The sequence below is a fragment of the Balaenoptera physalus genome (genome assembly GCF_965194825.1).
Source record: "Balaenoptera physalus genome assembly, chromosome: 2".
In the NCBI taxonomy this organism is placed as follows: Eukaryota; Metazoa; Chordata; class Mammalia; order Artiodactyla; family Balaenopteridae; genus Balaenoptera; species Balaenoptera physalus.
Window position 1 is genome coordinate 86400459 of NC_138883.1, and position 17760 is coordinate 86418218.

General features: G+C 39.4%; 1 protein-coding gene across 2 annotated transcripts in view; it reads right to left on the reverse strand.

Moving 5' to 3' along the window:
- TTBK2 (tau tubulin kinase 2) overlaps window positions 1-16951 on the reverse strand; it is a 157405-nt gene extending 140454 nt beyond the window's left edge. For both annotated transcript variants that reach the window (XM_082453069.1, XM_082453068.1), the window contains exon 1: window positions 16736-16951. The gene's annotated coding sequence lies outside the window, so the exon portion shown is untranslated. The remainder of the gene's footprint in view (window positions 1-16735) is intronic.
- Window positions 16952-17760: the final 809 nt, after the last annotated feature.

Here is a 17760-nt window from a genome sequence, read left to right on the forward strand (position 1 = left end):
AATTTTGATGAAGTGTCCATCAAAAGAGTAAAAAGGCAACCTATGGAATGGGAGAAAATATCTGCAAATAATATATCTGATAAGGGGTTAACATTTAGAATATATAAAGAAATCCTACAACTCAACAAAATAACAAACAACCCAATTTTAAAAATGGGCAAAAGACCTGAATAGACATTTCTCCAAAGAAAATATACAAAGGATCATAAGCATGGAAAGATGCTCAACATCATTAATTAACTAGGAAAATGCAAATCAAACCACTTTACAACCCATTTAGAATAACTATCAAAAAACATGAAAATAAGTGTTGGCAAAAATGTGGAGAAAGTGGAACCCCTGTGCATTGCTGATGGAAATGAGGAATGAGGAAATGTGAAATGGTGCAGCCACTGCAGAAAACAGTACTGGAGTTTCCTCAAAAAAATTAAACATAGAACTATGATATAATCACGCAATTCCACCTTTGAGTATATACTCCAAAAAATTCAAAGGAGGGACTCAAAAAGATATTTGTACACCAGCGTTCATGGCTGAATTATTCATAAGAGCCAAGAGGCAGAAGCACTCAAGTGTCCATCTCAAATGACAGAAGAATGGATAAACAAAAATGTAGCACATATATACAATGGAATATTATTCAATTTTAAAGAGGAAGGAAATTCTCACACATGCTACAACATGAATGAACCTTGAAGACATTATGTTAAGTGAAAAAAGCCAATCACAAAAGGTCAAATATATGATTCCATTTTATAATAGGTAGCTAGATTAGTCAAATTCATAGAGACAGAAGGTAGTTTCTGCCTAGTGGTTGCCAGGGGCTGTAAGGAGGAGGTAATGGGGATTTAGTGTGGGTACAGAGTTTCATTTTGGGGAAGATGAAAAAGTTCTGGAGATGAATTGTGGTGATGGTTGCAGAACAATGTTAATATACTTAATGCCACTGAATTGTACACTTAAAAATAGTTAATGTGGAAAATCTAATGTATATTTTACCACGAAAAAAGTTTCTATTTTAAATAACACTACTAGGTACCCCCCAGAGATATAATTACCAAATAATTTTCAACATATCTCACTTTAAATTACCAATAGAAAGATCATGGAACAAAGTAGTATCCTGGATAGAGTCCTTCAAGATACTGATATAAAGCTAAAAATACACCTGTTCCAATTAGAAATTGAACCCTGTAAGAATCCGCCTGCCAATGCAGGGGACACGGGTTCGAGCCCTGGTCCGGGAAGATCCCACATGCCGTGGAGCAACTAAGCCCGTGCACCACAACTACTGAGCCTCTGCTCTGGAGCCCACGAGCCACAACTACTGAGCCCGAGTGCCACAACTACTGAAGCCCATGCACCTAGAGCCCATACTCCACAACAAGAGAAGCCACCACAATGAGAAGCCCGCGCACCGCAATGAAGAGTAGCCCCCGCTCACCACAACTAGAGAAAGCCCGCATGCAGCAACAAAGACCCAACGCAGCCAAAAATAAATAAATAAAATTAAAAAAAAAAAAAAAAAACGTAATTGAACCCTAAGGGAAAAGCCCAGAATCCTGTAAGCTACCAAGGTGTACTAGATTGCTTCTAAAATGGCTCCCAATAATCCCTATCTCATGTTATTGATCCCTTCCCCTTTAGTGTGGGTGGATCCAGTGACTTGACTCTAATGAATAGAATACAGCAAAAGTGACAGGATATCACTTCCCAGATATAAAAGACTGTGACATCTACCTTGCTCATTGTCTCTCTCTGGCTCTTCCTACTTGCTTGCTCTGATGAGGAAAGCTGCTATGTTGCCCCAAGGAAAGACCCATGTGCTAGGACAACCTCTGCTAGCATATGATTCCACTTGCAAAAGGTGCCAACAGCCCTCAGTCCAACCACCCACAAGGAATGGAATCATGCCAACAACCACTGGAGTAAGCTTGGAAACAGATCCTTCCTCAGTGTGCCTTTTGATGACTACAGCCTACCTTAATTGCAGTCTCCGACTGATCTTGAAACAGAGTACCCAGCTGAGTCACACACAAAATCCTGACCCACAGACTCTGTGAAATAATGTTGTTGTTTTAAAACAGTAAGTTAGGGGTAATTTGTTATGCGGCCATAGATAACTAACACACCAGGCTTCACTGGTGTAAGACGATAGTTTCTCAAAGTTGTACACGAACCACAGGTTCTTTTTGATTCCACATCACAAATTATATCTGAAAAAATTAATGTAATTTGGCTGTAGTATCAATGCTGTCAAATAACTGTTTGGGATTCATTTTTTCAGTAAACTAATAGCTTTTAAATAATCTTGGTGCAAGAAAATGAGATACTGCAAGAGAGAACTTAAATAATTCCTCCTTGGCAATATCCTCAATGACCTAAAATATAAAGTAAACAGCATGATAATGAATTCAGACAGTGATGCTAAATCTGGAGGTGTTGCCAAAACAGACCCAAAGATGATCAAAATACAGACAGAACATACTAAATGGAGATTCAACTTGTAAAATACCATGTGGTGAAAAATCATTTGAAACATTTGCTTGGTAGAAAAAGATTGAGAAGAAAAATAGCCAACAAATTAATAAGTAAATATTGACAATCCCCTAGATTACAAACTAGGGGATGATGAAGACCATATCATAGTCACTATATTCTCCGCCATAATCAAAAAGTATGAACTTTGCAGTTAATCAATAGATATTTGGTGAAGTAATTTAATTAACCAGATGAAAATGAGACATCAAACTGTATGTAATTTATAAGTCATACAGGTTCACATATACGAGTATAACAGAAAGATGAGAGGAAAAATGAGAACTAAAAGGAGAATGAAAATAAAAATGATAAGACACAAAGGCAAATGTATAAAAACTGTACTAATATAAGAATTCCAAAAACATAAACCAGACCAAACCACACTTAATGAAGGTAACTCCCTACAAGAGTATTATCTGAGAAATTAATAACACTGCAGTGTGTTTATTGTCTTTTAGCTCCAGGGACCTCACAGAATAGAGATTAAGACCAGACTATCTGGGGAATTCCCTGGCGGTCCAGTGGTTAGGACTCCGTGCTCTCACTGCCAAGGGGCCGGGTTCAATCCCTGGTCAGAGAACAAAGATCCCACAAGCTGTGCAGGGAGGGAGAGGCCAGACTACCTAGATTCAAATCCTGGCTGTATAACCTAGGACCCACTACTTAACTTCTCTATGCCTCAATTTCCTCAACTATAAAAAAGAGATAACAACTGTGGCTATTTAAGGATTAAAAGTGATAATACATGATATATGTAAAGTGCTTACTCATCACAGTGCCTGCTACACTGACTGTGCCCAATAAATGGTAATCATTACTTACTACATCATTTTGCACGCTTCTTAACCAACAGAAGAAGAAATAGTCACATTCACAAACATAATGCTATCCAAAACAGTCCTTGAACTGCTTGAACGTTGCTGAAAGAAAATAATCATGTTTGCATGGAAGACTAGAATTTAAACCTAGTATGCAACTCTATTACTTATCAAATTCATATAAAAATGTTTTTGTCAGCAAGAGAAATTATTACTCTACAACTATGATTACAAATTAAATTATAGCATTTGCATTGTTATAATTTTGCTCTTAAAGTTAACAGAAAAATTAGTTGACCAAAAAGGGAATAAAAATAAACCTACTATTTCTAGGTTGGAAAAAGTATAAATTAGTTCCCAAATGTGCTTTCACTTGAAGCAAATTTTGAGTACCCACCTACATAAAAAAAGGAAGCACTGTCATAGTGAATATAAAAAAAGAAATTATTTAAATATAAAAAGTAAAGACTCTCACACACTGCTAGTAGGAATGTACTTTGGAAAATAGTTCTGTATTATAAAGTAAAGCTGAAAATATGCACGTACTGTGACCCAGCAACCCTTTTCCTAGGTATATCCTAAAGACACTCTTCTCTCACGTGCACCAGGAAATATGTACAAGAATTTTCAGTCACACTGTCCATAAATGCCAAAAACTGGAAACAACCCAAATGTCCAGCAAGAGAAGAATGGATAAATTATAATATATCCATACAGTGAAAAAATGTACTAGCTTCCTACTGCTGACGTAACAAATTACCACAAATTTAGCAGCAAAACAACATAAATTTGTAGTCTTACAGTTCTGGAGATCAGAAGTCCAGGCTTCCACTGGGGCTAAAATCAAGGTATCAGCAAAGCTATGTTCCTTCTGGAGGCTCTAGAGGAGAATCCTCTTCCTTGCCTTTTCCATCTTCTAGAAGTTACCTTCATTCTTTGGCTCATGGCCCCATCCTCCACCTTCAAAGCTGGAGTAGCGCAGTTAGCATCTTCAAATCTCTCTGACCTCTGCTTCCGTCATCACATCTCCTTATTTCTCTCTGACAAAATATATATGCCTCCCTCTTACAGAACCCTTGTGAGTACACTAAACCCACCTGGAAAATCGAGGATAATCTTCCCAACTCAGAGCTTTAAGTTAATCACATCTGCAAAGTCCATTCTGCCTATAAGGTAACATATTCAGAAGATTAAGGGATTAGGAAGTGAGTATCTTTGGGGGGACCATTATTCCACCTGCCACAAAAAATATGCTAAAAAGAAAATGAAGAAACTACTGCTACTCTGAACTACATGACTAAATCTCACGATAGACATTGAAAAAAATCAAGCAAGACAAAAGTATACTTACAACATAAGTCCTTCTATATAAAGCTCAAAATTAAGCAAAACTAAACTATGTTAAATAGGGATGCAAGTATAGGTAGTAAGTCTATAAAGAAAAAACAAGGACATGATTTTTCATAAAAAGCACAAGAATGAATTCCTTTGGGGTAAGAAAAGGAGATAAGGAAAGGGCTTCTGAGATGCTGGCAATGTTCTATTTCTTGACCACTTGGCCTTATAATTATTCTTTAAACTGTACAGGGGGCTTCCCTGGTGGCACAGTGGGTAAGAATCCACCTACCAATGCAGGGGACACGGATTCGATCCTTGGTCCGGGAAGATCCCACACGCCACAGAGCAACTAAGCCCGTGCGCCACAACTACTGAGCCTGTGCTCTAGAGCCCGCGAGCCACGTCAACTGAGCCCGTGTGCTACAACTACTGAGCCTGTGCTCTAGAGCCCGCGAGCCACGTCTACTGAGCCCGTGCACCGCAACTACTGAGCCTGCGCTCTGCAACTACTGAAGCCCGAGCGCCTAGAGCACGTGCTCCACAACAAGAGAAGCCACCACAATCAGAAGCTTGTACACCTCAACGAAGAGTAGCCCCCACTTGCCACAACTAGAGAAAGCCCACGTGCAACAACGAAGACCCAACACAGCCAAAAATAAAGTAAATAAAATACATAAATTTAAACTGTACCTATGATTAATGTCTCTTATAAAAAGAACAGTAACAGATAATGGCCATATAAACCAGAGCAGGGAAAGCCAGACACAAACTAGATAGGCAACAACCATCTAGCAGTACGACACATAGCAGAAGACTGTCCCATCTATACAATGGTGAAAAGCCAGGTAACCTGTGAGTTGAGCATGAGGCAGAAATCCAGGTTCAGAGTAAAGAAAGAGGCTTAGAAGCACATGCACAATTACATGTCTTCTAAGACATATCTTCTAAGACAATTTACAATGTCTTCCTAAAAGACTATAAATTTCTTGAGGTCAAGAGCAGAATTCTACTCATCTTTGTATTCTCAGTACCTAGCATAATACCTACCACAGAACAATCGTTCAGTAAATGTTTAATGAATGGAAGAATGAATGAAACATCTTTAACCTCCTAGACAGCTGAATGAAAAGAAGTAGTCCTCAAGTAAATAACTGAGAGCTGACTTTTAAATTTAACATATAGTCATTCAATAAATTGTTACAAATACATAGAAGAGTAGGAAGAAGTATAATGCATAGTTTTGCCCTCAATGAGTTTACAATCAAGGGAAGAAGTTAAACAATTATTTCCAAATTATTCTTTGAAGTAGAACACATAACACAAAAACAGAAATTCATAGTAATTCTCTGGATTTAAAAGGCAAAATAAACTAATAAGAACCTGCTGTATAAAAAAATAAATAAAATTCAAACTAAAATAAAATAAAATAAAAGGTAAAATATATAAGTTAATCAACATCAAATTGCAAGGGCTAGTGCATATGACAAATCAGAACTGGGAGAGATTAACATGGGCTAGGATGATCATATGATGTTTCTTAGAGGAGCTGGATAACATCTACAGCGGTTTGGCGATTGCAAAATAGCCAAAAGTTCCTCCCATTCCTGTATACACATCCCTTTACAATGTGACCTTGCTACATCTGCCGTTGAAAGGTAGATTTTCTTTCTCCATTCTGGAAACTGAGGTTGGCCCTATGACTTGCTTTGACCAATGGGACATCAGCAAACATGACCCAGAAGGTTGAAAAGCACTTATGCACTGGACTTGCCCTCTTTTGCTGGTTTTGGAACCCAGATAGTGAAGAAACCCAAGCTAGGTGACTGCTTCACATAAGTGAGCCCAAACAAGACCAAAAGAACCATTCAGCTGAGCCTAGCCAAACTGCCAACCCACATAATAGTTAATAAATTATTGTTTTAGCTCCTGAACTTCGGGGTGGTTTGTTTAATGACAAGAACTAACTGAAGATGCAAGCAAAGGCACAGAAGAGGAAAGGAGCAAAACATACAAGTACATGAGAAAATGAATGCATACATCAGTCTAAATGGAAAAGAGTTCTGATTGTGGAGAAAGAATACATAAACCTGAAAGGTAAACTGAGTTCAGATTGTAAAAATCAGGCTAGGGGGCTTCCCTCGTGGTGCAGTGGTTAAGAATCCACCTGCCAATGCAGGGGACACGGGTTCGAGCCCTCGTCGGGGAAGATCCCACATGCCGCGGAGCAACTAAGCCCATGCGCCACAACTACTGAGCCTGCGCTCTAGAGCCCGTGAGCCACAACTACTTAGCCCACGTGCCACAACTACTGAAGCCCATGTGCCTAGAGCCCATGCTCCACAACAAGAGAAGCCACCGCAATGAGAAGCCCGCGCACTGCAACGAAGAGTAGCCCAGAGTAGCCCCCACTCGCCACAGCTAGAGAAAGCCCAGGCAGAGTAACGAAGACCCAATGCAGCCATAAATAAATAAATAAATAAATTTAAAAATCAGGCTAGGAAGAGGATGGACTTCATTCAATTTCAATAGACAAGGAAGAGCCACTGAAGGACTTCAGAGCAGGGGAAGATATAATGCAAGAAGAAAGGAAGTCCAGTTACAACTACTATTATCTAGACAGGCTGAAGCAAAAAAATTCTACTACATTTGGGGGAAGCAAGATAATTCACTAAACAGATAACAGCAGGGTTCTATAAGTGTCATATATAGCTTATGTAAGATTCTGCTCTTTAACAGAAAAATAGGAAAATTATTTTTACTTACAATTTTAATTTCAATGGGAACAGTGCTAGAATTAATCATCAGAAGAGCTTATGACGTGTCTAAAGAGTAAGGAAAATATTTTTGAAGCTATTATTTGGGCATAAAGATAATACACAGATTTCTAATGACAGCATAACTTTGAAATATGACTCCTCTTTGTCTGACATTTTCAATATACCCACCAGACCACTTCGGCTTCTGACCACCAAAGTAACAGGGACCAGATTTAGCCTCCCACCTTAAATGGGAAAAATAGACAAAATATATGAAACAATGGACTTTAGACACTAGAACTAGACAATAGGCAGCACAGAACGTGGATCCACGCAAGAAGGGAAATAAATGAGGTAAGCCTTAAGACTGCCCCCAGCTCACTGACTGGAGAGTTTCCAGGCTGCAGCACAGGAATGAGGAACCCAAACAGAGCCCAGCAGTCTCGCTGAGTTGAAGAGACAGAATTCAGAGTTTTGAGGAGGCCAAGGCAGGGCAGAACACTGAAGAGCTGTACAAAGATAGAACTCTGGATATCTAGAGAGGGTTTCTCTTGAAACTTTGGCAGAATACTTATGAGTGCATGTGTGTACAGAAGCAATCAAGGCCAGGGTAAAGAACCACTGGAAAGAGGCAGGCAGGAACAATCCTTAATGTTCATGCAGGGCTGTGAATAGTTTGTATAATCACCAAACAGAGTGAAAAAAAAAAAAAAAAGAAACTTTAAAAACATCCAGGGCCATGAATGCATCTAACTATTTTCAAATAACTTAACTGTATCTCAGAACAAATCCCCATAATATTTACAGGAATTATAAAAAAAAAAAAAAATCCAGCACATGACAGTGTAAAATCACAACGTCGAGCATCCAAACAGAAATTAGCAGGGACACAAACAAGGAGAAATATCAATCAATAAAAACAGACTTAGAAATGGTGCAGATGACAGAATGGTAGACAAGGACTTTAAAACAGCTATTATAAATATATTCAAGGAAACAGAGAAAACCATTAAGCATGAGGAAAGAAATGGGAAATATTTTTTAAATGAACTTCTAGACATGAGAAGTATATATCTGAGATTTTAAAAATACACTGGATAGGATTAACACCAGATTAACCACTGTGGAATAAAGGATTAGTGAAGTTGAAGATACAGAAAAAGGAATCATCCAGGACTTCCCTGGTGGTCCAGTGGTTAAGAATCCGCCTTCCAGGGGCTTCCCTGGTGGCGCAGTGGTTGAGAGTCTGCCTGCCAATGCAGGGGACGCGGGTTCGAGCCCCGGTCTGGGAAGATCCCACATGCCGCGGAGCAACTGGGCCCGTGAGCCACAATTACTGAGCCTGCGCGTCTGGAGCTTGTGCTCCGCAACAAGAGAGGCCACGATAGTGAGAGGCCCATGCACCGCGATGAAGAGTGGCCCCCACTTGCCGCAACTAGAGAAAGCCCTCACACAGAAACGAAGACCCAACACAGCCATAAATAAGTAAATAAATAAATAAATAAATAAATAAATAAATAAATAAATAAAAAGAATCCGCCTTCCAATGCAGGGGATGCAGGTTTTATCCCTGTCGGGGAAATAAAATCCCGCATGCCACAAGGCAACTAAGCCTGAGCGCTCTAGAGCCCGCGTGCCACAACTAGAGAACCCCGCGAACCACAACTACCAAGCCTGCACACTCTACAGCCTGCACGCCACAAGGAAGAGCCCACGTGCTGCAACCAAGACCCAATGCAGCCAAATAAATAAATATATAAAAATAAGTATTTTTAAAAAAAGAAAGAAAGAAAAAGGGATCATCCAAAATGAAACATACATAGAAAAAGACAGAAACCACACAGAGAATCAGTGAGCAATGGGATAACAACAAAAAGCCTAACATGGACTTCCCTCGTGGTGCAGTGGTTAAGAATCAGCCTGCCAATGCAGGGGACACGGGTTCGAGCCCTGGTCCGGGAAGATCCCACATGCCACGGAGCAACTAAGCTCGTGCGCCACAACTACTGAGCCTGCACTCTAGAGCCCACAAGCCACAACTACTGAAGCCCACACGCCTAGAGCCCGTGCTCCGCAACAAGGGAAGCCACCGCAATGAGAAGCCCAGGCACCACAACAGAGAGTAGACCCCGCTCGCTGCAACTATAGAAAGCCCGCACGCAGCAATGAAGACCCAACACAGCCAAAAATAAATAAATAAATAAAATTTTTTAAAAAGCCTAACATACATATAACTGGAGTCCCAGAAGGAGAGAATAGAGAGGTTGTTTATACTTTTATTTTGTTGTCGGTTATTGTAACCATACTATCTTATATAAAGTTTCTCTCCACTTTCAGTACATATTTTAATTTCTGGATACATTTATTGGGCCCAAAGAGACTGCATGCTTAAAAAAAAAAAAAGCTGAAGAAAAAATGTCTGAAATTTTTCCAAATTTGATGAAAACTATCAATACACTGAACATCCCCTATTAAAACAAAAAATCAGATGCTTTCAAAGTCATCATGATCTGTTAAGTAGGTAATACTTAGGATACCTGATTAATATTCCAAAAATAGATTAAAATATAGTTAGATGCAGAGTGGCTATCTCTGCATCAAATATTTCAAAAGTCAAAATAATACATTTTTCACATTACAAGAAACTAAATTATGTCTCAAGATAAAACAAGCTGAGGTGCAGACACAAGTTTACAAAGACTACAAACCAGTTAAGCTTTTCAAAATATCTAATAACACTAATGTAAACAACAGAAGTAAGGGTCAAGAATAGGATAAACCCCATGAGATTTTTTTTTTAACCCTGCAGGTTTTAGCAAGAGCCTCTCTAAAGGGTTAGTAAAAAGAGATGAAGCTGTACAAATTACCCTATTTGTTGATAGCAAAAGAGAAAGAAAATTTAGTCACCACTCACACTTCAACTGTTCCTTCTAAACTTTGACAGGAGATAAATTATACTTCCAGCAGCATGGAATCCCTCTGAGCTCATAAATATATTCAAGGAAGTAAAATATCTATTAAAAGTGAAGAGAAATTTTACAAGTCAGTTATGGTTACAATTACCTACAACAGAATAAAAGTGTAAACAACCTAGTTCACCTCTCCCTGGCTACTGATACTAACAACACATAAACAAATTCTTCCCTTACAGAAAGTACAGTGTAACTCACATGGCAAGATTGTAAGGAAAGGGCTTCCCTGGTGGTGCAGTGGTTAAGAATTCGCCTGCCAATGCAGGGGACAAGGGTTCGAGCCCTGGTCCGGGAAGACCCCACATGCCACGGAGCAACTAAGCCCATGCGCCATAAATACTGAGCCTGCGCTCTAGAGCCCACAAGCCAAAACTACTGAGCCCGTGTGCCACAACTACTGAAGCCCGCATGCCTAGAGCCCATGCTCTGCAACAAGAGAAGCCACTGCAACAAGAAGCCCGCACACCACAGTGAAGAGTAGCCCTTGCTCGCCGCAACTAGAGAAAGTCCACGTGCAGCAACAAAGACCTAACATAGCCAAAAATAAATTAGTTGATTAAAATTAAAGAAAAAAAAAGATTGTAAGGAAAACATTAAACAAGACAATTCCTTGGGTAAAATCTACTGTAGCCACATCAACCAAACAAAGCATTGCCTATGATCCTCCAACTAAGGAAAAAAAAAAAAAAAATCAATGAAGAAACTTCCCTGTAGTGATCTTCATTGTAATTGGATTTTAAGTATATTAACTTCCCTTTTTAAAAACAGAAAAACTAAAAAAAAAAAAAAAAAAAAAAAAAAAATCAAAACCGAAGCAAAGAGAGGTTAATTAATCTAAGGACCCATGATACATTATCATAGAGACAAGAAAAGATTCAGATCTCACCTTGATGCACAATTAACAGTTTTATTCATTTGTCTAGTAAGCAGTTATTAATTTATGAGGTTTGTGGCTATACTAACCTTATTTTATAAACCAAAAATTAGGAGCCAGCATATGATAAGGGATATTTTTTTCTGATTTACAAATGAATTTATATATTTTTAAACTTACAAAGATGTTCAAACTATATCCTAGTTACTTGTACATTTAATAACTCACCTATAAGCTGCTGGACTCTGCCTACAAAGAGACTCTATTTACCTGAAAGACCTGAAAGACCTCTTTCTTGTAACCATACATAACCTCCTACTGGAAATGCCTAGTCCTAACTTCTGAGGTTCAAAGAGTATGAAATATAACATAGGAATTCTGTCAGTACTTAAGCAACTGAAGCCTGGGAGAACCCAAAGTCGAAACCCATATTGAAGGGAGAGGGTGGACTCTTTAGAGCAAAAGTTTTCAAAGTGTTCTGGTGTTCGGAAAGGATTTGTCTAAAGCTGTTTCAGGAGTTGTATGAACATTTAATTTTTATTAAATATCTTTATTTTAAAACTTTTTTAAAAAATTTTTTAACTACTTACAGCTATAACATATCCACTAACCTCCAAAACTGGTAGAGTATGTAGAATAAACTGTGGTTGATAAAACAAAGACTACTTCCCTGAACCCATCCCCCGGACTGTTAGGTCTGTCAATTAATACCTTTATGTGGTCGTCTGCATTTTCCCTTCATGATACTTGGAACACTTGTAATTCCTTGTTCTACAATTGTCTATTCCCACTGTATTGCAAGTTCCAAAAGTGAGATCATTTCTGTCTTGTTCCCTGCTGAATCTCTAACCCCTACCACAGTAACATGGTAGATACTTAAATATTTAATGAGACTACTGCAGTAGTTCTAAGGAGAGATAATGAGGATCAGAGACGCTAAGTTAAGATGGTAGCAGTAGAAATGAAAAGGACAGGTTTTGTGCAGGTAGTACCAGGGAAAAGAAGAAGCCAAAAAAATTAAATTAATGGGATTTTTGAATTTGGGTGACTGATTAAATAGTGACACCTTCATTTATATAATTACAGAAGTTAAAAGTGGACTGACTTTGGCCTTGGACATGTTGAACTTTTTAAGTGCTACACAAGTCCCTCAGAAATGAAGTCCTAATCTAGCTTACTATCTACCATACTATTTAGCTTCCAGATGATTTTTTCAAATCGAATTTCATGAGAAGCAAGGCTCACATTTTTCTCTTTAGTTATTCATTTTTTTCTCCTATTTTCCTCCCCTCATCTCTGCATTACTGGTCATTGAAAAATGTTGATAAAACCTTTTCTGAGAAATTTTAGAAACCAAGGCACTTAGTAGATCAAAGAAAAAAGCAGGGAGGGTGTTTCCAAACTTAATCCATAACACAAAGCACACATGGAAAACTAAATGTTAGGCCAATATTAGCAAAATACAGTATTGAGATGATCACATGGCTAGAACAAGATCAGGGAAACAATGCAAAATCATTTTTTTAAAAAAGGTAATTACCTTGGAACTTCAGAAAGACCAAAAAAAAAAAAAATCCAAGTATAAAAATAATGATAAAAGCATTTTAGTAAAAACAGACATAATGGCAAATAACTTTTCTAATGCAAACATTAAAAAATACTGATTTTTATTTTCAATAAAGACGTAAAATCTCTAAAATATATATATAATATACAATATTGATTCTTAAACATGGTTAGGTTAAATCTTGACATTACCAAAGCGAGCTAAGAAGCTATTACCTCCCATTCTTCAGAAGACACTACAACAAGCCGGGTTTTTTTGGTTTTGTTTTTTGTTTTTAAATTTTTATTGGAGTATAGTTGATTTACAATGTTGTGTTAGTTTCAGGTGTTCAGCAAAGTGAATCAGTTATATATATGTCCACTCTTTTTTAGATTCTTTTCCCATACAGGCCATTTACAGAGTATTGAGGTCCTTTTCAAAGAACACTTAATTTTTTTACCTTGGGAAGCTCTACTCTAATTGAAGTGAAAGTAAATTGCTTAACACAATAAAAAGCAGCTATCAACATCGCAAAATATCAAGGACCTTATATACAAATGTCAAAAAAAAATCACATAAAAAATCCAAAATGTTGACAAAAGTTGATAAGTATTATAGACTCAATTAAGTATTAAGAACACATAAAATAATAACCACAAAGAATCATTATGCTTAACTTAAAGTCATATAACATAAATGAAAATATACGAATAAGTCTGCTTAAAAATCACCTGTTTAAAAGATGAAACTTTCTGGCAAAATTGACATTGATGTTAGGTAAATAATATAATTTCAATCTATATTTTAAACTTACAACCAAGGATTACAAGATATTGAGGACAGAAACTTGTGAGCAGTAATATGTGTTGGAATTATGTTCAAAATTCAGCTCTAAAAACCCAACTTTTTTCATATAGACTTAAGGGGTCTTTTACCAAATATGGAAGTATGATATTTAACCTGAAAGCACTGAGTATTTACAGCACAAAAACTGTTAAAAAAAAAACAACAGTATTTTCAACCCAAGGATTCTATCCACTGAAGCCTGGGGGAAAAAATCTACCATCATCATCATTATTGTTTACAATATACTGAGTAACAAAAAAAATGACAACGAAGTAAAACAGTACAAATGTTTAATTTCATATTTCAAAACCTATAAATATTGAAGATGTCCTGCCATATTACTAATCAAATAAACTGACATAGCTCTAGCTATACTTTGAGTCTTTCTTAAGAGCCCCCAAAATAGCAAAGGAATACATGGCTAGAGTAATTTTGTGTAACATGCACTCAAACTGTAAAGAATGCCACATATCTATAAAAGAATTTTTCTATCGGAGATTTTTTTTTTTAAGTTTTAGTAATTGTTTTTTTTTCCCCCCTTTTAATTTATTTATTTATTTATTTTTGGCTGTGTTGGGTCTTCGTTTCTGTGCGAGGGCTTTCTCTAGTTGTGGCAAGTGGGGGCCACTCTTCATCGCGGTGCGCGGGCCTCTCACTGTCGCGGCCTCTCTCGTTGCGGAGCACAGGCTCCAGACGCGTAAGCTCAGTAGTTGTGGCTCACGGGCCTAGTTGCTCCGTGGCATGTGGGATCTTCCCAGACCAGGGCTCGAACCCGTGTCCCCTGCATTAGCAGGCAGATTCTCAACGACTGCGCCACCAGGGAAGCCTGGAGATTTTTTTTTAAGTGGTAAAGGAAGCAAGCTATATTCTCCATTAGTTCTTAAAGGCTATTTTATTTTGCTAATCAATTCAGCCGTCACTAGTTCAATAATGCTCACTAAACATTTTCTCTTGTTTTATACTGTTTTTTGTGTTTTGTGTTTTTTTTCAGGCAACAAACATTTATTATGAGGATTAGGAATCTGAGAGTATCTAATTTGCGTGGTTCCAGCTCAAAGTCTCTCATGAATTGCAATTAAGTTGTCATTTCTATACATTAAGTTATAAAACTTATAAAGAATTGCCTGCCCCCGCCACCAAAGTTAAATTCCATGATCACAGCATATTCAGCTCTGTAATATTTGTTTACAATGAAAAACCAACAATCTATCACTAACTCACATTTTAGTGCTTTTTTTTAAATGTAAAATACCCTCAAACGTTGTCTGCATTATACAAACTTCACTTCTAACATTACATTTAGAGATATTTGAAGCCCTGCATAAGTGAGTTCATTTTGCTAAAGCAAATGAGCCTACTCTCACGAAGATTTCCTGAGGCATTAAAATAATAAGTATTTAAAAGAAAGTCAAAAGAAGGCACAAATATCTGAAGTCATATACAGTACAATAAAGAATTTGCTAGATTATGTATTAACCGTAGTACAAGATAATGAGCAAGATATTCCATTCTTAGCCCACTACTGAAGACCAAATGTATTTCAATTTAATATTACAAATTAAATTAATGAAGCTAGGGACTTCAATTTCTTTTATGTGTCCAAAACTAAAAGAAGAAAAAGCATTTTTTAACATTCTATCATAAAGGAAAAGTGTTAGAAAGACTTTCCTTTATAACCATGCTTCAAACATCCGCTTTAGTGCCTTGATAAAAATGTATCATACAGGAAAACATAAGCTTCTAAATTAGAGAGATTCCTTTCAGTACGTTTTCAATTTCAAAAGAGCACAATACATCATCCAAGTCCACACACTTGTTATCTGAAAAATTTTTAGACTTAGGATGAATTCTTCAAGATTAGTCATATAAGTAATATTTGTCATCATTACTGCTTTATTTAAATTAAAAAAAATACATAACATTCAGCTTTAAAATCGATCTCCCATCACCCCTTCCCCCTCAAATGAACGTTACTCTATTCCATTTAGCCAAAAGAAAACAGCAAATACATCTTTATGGTCTATCCTAGCAAACCAGTATTTAGAAACCAATGAAACTTTTATTAATGGCTCAGAACCAAACACTGTAACAAAACACACTGAGTGGATCCTCCGGGTGTGTACATGTGCCCATTCATAATATTACGATCCTCATACATGCATTAAAAAACTTAATTTCTATTTAATACCAAAACATTTTTACATAATACACAGGTTATTATAAAATTGCCCTCTTTAATGTTCAAACATAGAACAATTTCTAAAGCGAGGGACGATAAGAGTTAATACCGGATTGCTGCCACCTATCAACTTTAATTTAAAGCAAAGTACAACTCAATGTCATTTTTACCTCTAATGCAGCCACGACTGAGACAAAATTAAGTTCACTGTGGATAAAGTATCCTGGTATCCCAATGTATTATTTACTTCTGATTTAACAGTAAATACGTGTAGAGTCTTTTGTCCCTCCCACAGCATCCCGGGGTGTCAACATCATCTTAGTCAAAGCAAATGACGAGCAAATCCCTCAGGTCTACTTCGCACCCTAAGTACCATGAAGTCATGGCCTCCACTGTCGTTACTACACAACAAACAGATTCTACAGTCCCATGCCCTCTTCTATTAGATTTGCGGAAGCGGGGTGGGAAAGAAGCGCTCAGTATATCCTGAGAATCATCTGTGTTCAGTCCTGGTACCTGAAGCAGCATGAATACAAGTGGTATGTGGGTCACCCACAGAGAGAGAAACAGAACGAAGCTTTATGACCCTCCAAGTTCAGCGAAGACACCAAAAGCCTCTGTGGATACGGGGCACAACCCTCCAGGGAAACGGGGGAGAAGCAGACAGTCTCCGACTTGGAGTGACTGGGTCTGGCACAAGCCCAGGGCGTGGGTAGCGACCGAGGAGTCTCCGGTACCCCTCCCCTCCGCACCAGGATCGGTCACTGGGCGAGGGGTGCGGCCGGAGGAGGGGGTCAGGACTGAGGGAGGGCGGGGCGCGGGGCTCCCCCAGCGGCGTCCTGGGGGCTCAGGGGGTGTGTCCTACCTGGGCCGTGGCGGACGCAGGGATTTCGGGCGGAGGGCTCGGGTCCAGCTCAGGGCCGGCACAGGCAGAGGTCAACCCTCAGCAGGCGGGACGACCGCCGCCTGCCCATCCCCCGCCGCCCAGTGCGGCGGGACCCGAGCGCGGCTTCGAGGGCCGGCCGGCTGGGTAGTCCCCTCGGGTACCGTCCGCGTTTACTGGCGGCGGCGGCTGCTGCTGTTACTGCTGCTGCTGGCCGCCCCCAGCCGCTGCTCTTGTGTCAGCCCCTGCTCCTCCTCCTGCCGCCGCCGCCGCCGCCTGGTCCCCACCGCTCCCATCGCCGCTGCGGCGACTACTGCAGCGCCCGCTGACCCGACCCGACGTTATTCTCCCCCTTCGCAACCCGGCACAGCCTAGCCCACCTGCCCTGCCAGTGCGCACGCCCACCTCTCCGCCACAGGTGCTGATTGGATAGCGCGTCCCGAGCCCGCCACGTTGGTTGGCTGGTCCCATTGCCTATCACGAAAGGGGCGGAGAGCCAGGCAAAGAGTGTCTCCGCCCCCCACCGGAGAATTGCCGCTATCTTCAGGTTTGCCTGAGAGGGCGAGTTACCGGGAAAAGAGCATCACAATGGCAGCGCGCGTGCGCGCGGGAATTCTGGTCCTCGTAGTTCCAGCCGCAGCGGCAACTACCCGCCCGTCTGGAGCAGAGAAGTAGGGCTTCTGAGACTTAGTGGTTGGCGCACAGTGGTGTCCTCCTAGCTCAGCAGTTACCTTGGTTATAGAGGCACGGTTGTGACGCCAGGGTTGGTCTTTTCGGAAGAAAATCTTAAATGCTTTGTCACGATACTAATTTACACACGCCGAGGAGTTCGGTCGCTAAAAAGGGCCCCAAATCATGAGGCCCTGCCATGCCACCTCCTCAGAAGCAGCGCTGCCAGGATCTGGCAAATTGGCGCTGTCCCCAGAACCGCCTAACATGAAGCTAATCATCGGTGGGTACTGGAGAAAGGCCTAAAAGTGTAAGGAAGAAAGAAGACCGAGACCTCC